Below are 5,904 nucleotides of genomic sequence, written 5' to 3' on the forward strand. Positions count from 1 at the left end.
TGTCTCTATCTTTTAACAAAAATTTGAAATTTGCAAGTCAGTGTATATGCATATTTATTTCATTAGTGTCCCATACATATTTCATTGCTTAATAGACTAAATAGTCAATTTGAATTGGTCGTTTATTCGTTTGCTAAAGTAAGTGTTGAGGGGTTTAAATTTTGTCTTTTATATATAATAATTTATTGATAAGTGACAAATCAATAGCAGATTAGTTCTTAATTTATTAAGATGGGGAATATTGTGGAAAAAAATAAGCTTAATAGACTAAATAACATTCATATATTTGATGTTGATGCTGCAATTCAAATCATAATTTACTGGAATAATCTTATTTTAGTGCAATTAACCAAACTCTTTTGTGCAATAGTAACGGATAATAAAACTTAGAATAAATGGTCAAATTTATCATTGAATTATTAAAATATTATTTGTTTTTTAAATTGGCTTTCAAGATTTTTTTTAATTAAATTTGTCCTTCAAAAATTTTAAGTTAGTCATATTAGTTCATCCGTCTCTTCCATTATCGATTGCGTCAAAATTTGCTTGTGGTACGTTAAATGTCATCACACTAACTACAACACACATATGATAGTCTTAATTTGCTACTAACATGATAAATTTATGAAATTAGATTAAATCAGATCCCAAATTGATGAGATCTTGAGGCATTGAAATTCCTCAATTAGAATTGATTTGATCTAATTTCATAAACTTCTCATGTTAACAGCCAATTAGTTGAGCGATGGCCCTTCTACTCGGCACCGTCGGATCACTAAGGCCGATTTCGTCCCTGCTCGACGGGTGGTTGATATCGACACATCTGAGATCGCGATTGACAGATGTGCGCTGTGATATCACTTAGGCTTATTTTGGTAAAACTTTTTGAAAAAGTGCTTGTACTTTTCAAAAGCATAAGCTCTTCATTTTGTGTTTAATAAATAAAAAAGATTATGTCCTTGTGCTTGCGGCTTTTAAAAGATGGGGTTGCTTTTGAAAGCACCTAAGGTGGAGCTTTTCAAAGTTAGCTAGTGCTTATCAAAATTAAAAAATCTAATATAACCTCATACATTAAATAATTTCCAAATTTAACTTACATTTATGCTTATTATAGTATTTTAAAATTTTAAAAGCTACCAAACACAATTATTGTTGCTTGTGTTTATTAAAAGTAATTCTTAAACGCAACAGGAACAATTTCAATCTGGAAAAAGATTAATATCACCTAAAGCGCGAAAAGAAAAATTCAAAAGATTTTTTTCTCTTTTCACAACGAAGCACGCATATATTCCTCTCTTAAACGTAAATGAAACAACCGATTCCAATCCAAACGAACTGAATTCGAAGTTTCTAGCTCTGGGAAACAAACCCTACTGAATTGAAAGGGAGAACAAAAAATGCGAAGAGGTGAATCTTGTCGAGCAAGAAGTTAGGGAAGAGGTGGCTATTGGTGAGGTAATGGTTGCAGCAAGGGCAATCGCTCTTGTTGCAAAGGTGAGTGGTGATGCACATGTAGCAGAAGCTGTGTCCACGGTGGCAGACAGAGGCTGACGTCGATAGTGGTAGGAATCGTGGAGGTGTTCCTTCTGTCATTGGAGACTTAAAGGAAATTAAGGGTAAAGTACTAAATTGGTCCCCTACGTTTGGGCGTAATCTTGTTTTGGTCTTTAAACTTTAAAGTGTCCTATTTGAATCCAAAAAAATTTTATTTAACTTCAATGTAGTCCCACCGTGAGGTCAAAGTTAAATAATTAACGGAATGTCCTACATGACAGCAGTACAAGAACAAGGTCGATAATTTGGAGAACAAATACAAGCTTCAGAGGTACAAAATCAATCGTGGATGAATCAAAAATATTTATTTATCATTTTTCTTACAATTTAAATGAAATATTTTCTATAAAACTAAGGAGAATGATAAATAAATATATTAATGCATTCATGGTTGATTTTGTGCCTTTGGAGCTTGTACTTGTTCTCCATATTTTCGACCTTGTTCTTGTACTGCTGTCATGTAGGACATTCTGTTAATTATTTAACTTTGATCTCACGATGGGACTATATTGAAGATAAATGAAATTTTTTTGGATTCAAATAGAATACTTTAAACCTTAAGGACCAAAACAGAATTATGCCCAAATGTAGAGGACCAATTTAGTACTTTACCCAGGAAACTAGGGTTGGAACTTGGAAGGGAGAGGGAGAGGGTAGGCGTTCTCGTGAGGCTGGGTTGGGAATTGGGGGACTGGGTTAGTGACTTAGGGTTTCTTTTTTTTATGGCGTCAAAACGATGCCGTTTCTGAATTTGGATTACAAAATCGGGCCTTTCAAAAAATTGGCCGGTTCAGTCGGTTTATCGGTTAACCGCCGATTCGGTCAGATAATCAAACTTCATGCCCTTGAGAGTCACTTGAGAGGTACCCATCTCCCAAGGGGAATTAGGCTGGGCAACCACACTATGTAGTGCATCATAATCAAAGGTCATGCTGTGCAACTCCTCCTCAACCCTGTGGAAAGCATCCTTATCACTGATTTTAGGCTGACAGTGGAGGATCTCCTCAATATCCACCTCTGTGACCATGACCTGCCTGTCTCTGAGGTGAACTAAGTCAAGGGTCACTTTGAAGAAATTGCAATAGAACTCTTGGACCCAAGACTCATTCACTCTCACTAGCTCTCTGTCTAGGAAGGCTCAGCCCCTCTCCTCAATCCGGCACTCAGTATACTGCCTTAGATCGGAGGGGATAACTAGCTTCTTCTCCAAAATGAGCTTCCGATGCTCAAAGTGCTGAAATCGGAGCTCACAACATAGATTGGTAAACTTCTCTGAGTTGGTAGGAGGCGTGGCTTGATCCGCCTTCTCCTTCTCAGAGAGACGCTTCTCAAATAGACCGGAGGTCACCCGCTCAGTAGATGACTGAGACCTCTTCCTTTTATTGGAGGTGATCTTGGCTTTCCCTTTACCTCTGTCGGACATCTTGAAAAACAGAAATTACAAGATACAGAATATTAAGCAAAGCAGAGGAATGGAAAGCAAGTATATAAACAACAGACAGAAAATAGGAAACAGAAGGGTATTGAGGTACATTCATGAAGTGAGCCAAAGAAATAAATTCTTGGAACGCAAGAAAAATAGAATTCAGACATCAATCAGAAACAATCCAATAATTCATGCAATGATAGTAAAGATGCTTGTTTATTAAGAAACAATAATTATCATGCCCAAAAGAATATAAAAGAGTTAGTTTGAAAAACTAAAAAGAAAAAAAGTTAGAAAGTCAATTAAGTCAAAAGTTAGAAAAGTGGGTTAGAAATCAGTGGCATGGTAATGTAGTTCTTAACCAAAAGAAGTTCACAAAGTTTAAGAACAAGCAAGCTCACATCCATGTATACAATGCAAGTCATTGATGATAAAATATGTAATGCAAGAAGCACAAAGAGGATTGAAATCATCATCAATGCGTTTGATGACTAAATTTGTAAAAATTGGTGTGATGGAATTGAAATATGCACTTTGTGTAACCAAAAGAGGGTTGAAATCAATTTTCATTTGAAAAGGTATACACCAGTGAAAAGCACCAATTTGTTACAAATATAAAGAACCTCAATTAAAAGAAAACAAGTTCAAGTCAAATGGCCAAGTTACGAAAACAGCTTCATTGGTTAAGGGAAATGGAAATTGCACTTGAACCAAGAAGACGAAAAGGCTATGAATTAAACTTGAAATATTGAAAACACAAAGAAGGTTCGCATTGACTTGGTTAACCAAGGCCCTATTTGACACAGAAATCCGTCAAATAGTTCCTTGATTTTGTCAATCACAAATGCACATGAAAAGGAACCAAAAGAAACACAGAAATGCCAACAAATCAACCCATGAACTAAATTTGGGAAAAGCTAAATGAGTTTCAAAACAAAAAGTACCAAATCCAATTCATGAGTTGGGAGTTAAAAACAAACAATGTTTTTTTTTAGAAAATTTTGGCAACATTCCAGCAGTAAATTGGACGTTTCCGGATTAAAACAGCAGCAAAACAACAACTCATATGAATTCAGAACAATTCAAAGAGGTACAACAAACAGTAAATCCATATGATTCAGACAACATTAAGCTAGATCAGCATAGCAGCAATATACAACTCAATTGAACCTCAAATAGAACGAACCAAAATAGAACATTGCAAGCTTAAGTGAGTCAAATAAGAGCAGCACTTAATATCATGGCATCAAATACAGCAAGTAAATCAATGAGAACAAATACCAAAATCAAATACATGAATCAATGAAGCATGTACCATATCAGACAGCAAAATCAATAAACATTTAATCCTAAATCCACTAATAAAAAACTAAAATTACCTAACCACCTAGAATCAACTAACGTGAATTTCTAACTAACTAATTGAACAGAAATTAAGCAATGCTAACTATACTACTTTAACAGAATAAAAAGAGCGCAGAAAGGAGAACATGGGAAACCAGGGAGGGAAGCAGAAACAGAGATGGAGACTAGAAGGGGGAGAAGAGCAGTGCCGACCCAGGGACGGCGGCTACTGATAGCGGTGGTGACGGCAGAACTGAGGCGCTGAATAAAGGCGCTGAACTCAGGGAGCAGGGGGAGCACCAGATTTTCGTTCTGGTACAGAGACGGTGGAGTGAAGTGAAATGGAGAAGAAGGGAGGGCGAGTGGTTGTGGTAGAGGGTGGAGATTGCCAGCGGCAATGGGTGGCCGCGGCGGTGCTTGATGGCAGTGAGGAGAAGGTGGAGCGAGAGAGGAGAAGCGGAAGAAAGAGGGAAGAAAGGTAAGAAAGGGGTTGGCGGCCGGCGGTAATGGGTTCGCCGGCGATGATGGGTGGCAGTGGTTGAAGGTCGCTCAATGGGGGTTCTGTGAGTTTGAAGAGGAAGAGAAAGGGACGTTGGAGGGAAGAAGGTGAAAAGTGACGCGAGTGGCTAGGGTTCTCTCGCGTTAGGGGAGTTAGTGAATTCAAATCCACGAGTACGTTTGGATAATGCGCGTGTGGACGGGAAAAAAAAAGACGTTGACGTGTACGCGTCCAGAATGCGTAGGCATGAGAGAAGGTAAAGAGAGTACGACGCACACGCGTCGTTTTCGCGCACGCGTGAAAGGAGAGAAATGAAATTGACGTGTACGCGTCGATCACGCATACGCGTGGGGCACAATTGTGCTAAACGCACAATTTCAGCGCTTCTCTCGTGCAACTCTCTGGATTTTGTATTGGTGGTGCAGCATTGAGGCGTTGACGTGTACGCGTCGGTCACGCGTACATGTGACGGCCTCTTTTTTTTTTTTAGAAACACCAAAACAGAGCTTAAAATTTTCCTAACACTTTCTATAACTCCAAACCAACCAAAATGCAAATTAACAATATTTTTGAGTTTTTGAGGGTTTTTCACAAAATTTGAGAAAACTTGCAATTCAAGCAAAAACTCAAATTCAAAGAATCATCCTTATTCGAAGCATAAAACCAACAAACAACCTAGCAACCAAAACAAAATATGCAAAAGAATAAAAGGAAAGAACTACCTAATAATGGCAACTCAATTCATTCATTGATTATATCTACAAGAGAAATGGAAAGAGTTTACCATGGTGGGGTGTCTCCCACCTAGCACTTTTATTTAAAGTCCTTAAGTTGGACCATTGATGGGGTGCTTGTCAAGGCGGCTTGTGCTTGAATCCTTCCTTGAATCCCCACCAATGTTTGCATATCCAATGTCCACCGGGATCCCAAATTAGGCGCATAAAGCCTTCAAGCAAATTGAAACAAGTGACAAGGCCCCAAAGTTGTTGAGTGTTGAAGTGGATTCCGGGGTTCCAAATCTTGTTCTTACACCCATCTTCAAGTTGACTACCATAGTTCAATCCGGGCGACAAGACTTGTG

The 5,904-nt window shown here is 37.9% G+C and overlaps 1 long non-coding RNA gene across 2 annotated transcripts; it reads right to left on the bottom strand.

Moving 5' to 3' along the window:
* On the bottom strand, window positions 1,156–4,994 carry LOC110267759. 2 transcript variants are annotated; one of them, XR_002355669.1, is made up of 2 exons: window positions 4,480–4,994; window positions 1,156–2,977 (listed from the first exon to the last, which is right to left on the bottom strand). It is a non-coding gene; the product is annotated as an uncharacterized LOC110267759 (long non-coding RNA). The 2 variants fall into 2 exon arrangements; XR_002355668.1 differs by having other exon boundaries at window positions 4,538–4,992.

This window comes from Arachis ipaensis, chromosome B10, assembly GCF_000816755.2.
Source record: "Arachis ipaensis cultivar K30076 chromosome B10, Araip1.1, whole genome shotgun sequence".
NCBI classification, from domain to species: Eukaryota; Viridiplantae; Streptophyta; class Magnoliopsida; order Fabales; family Fabaceae; genus Arachis; species Arachis ipaensis.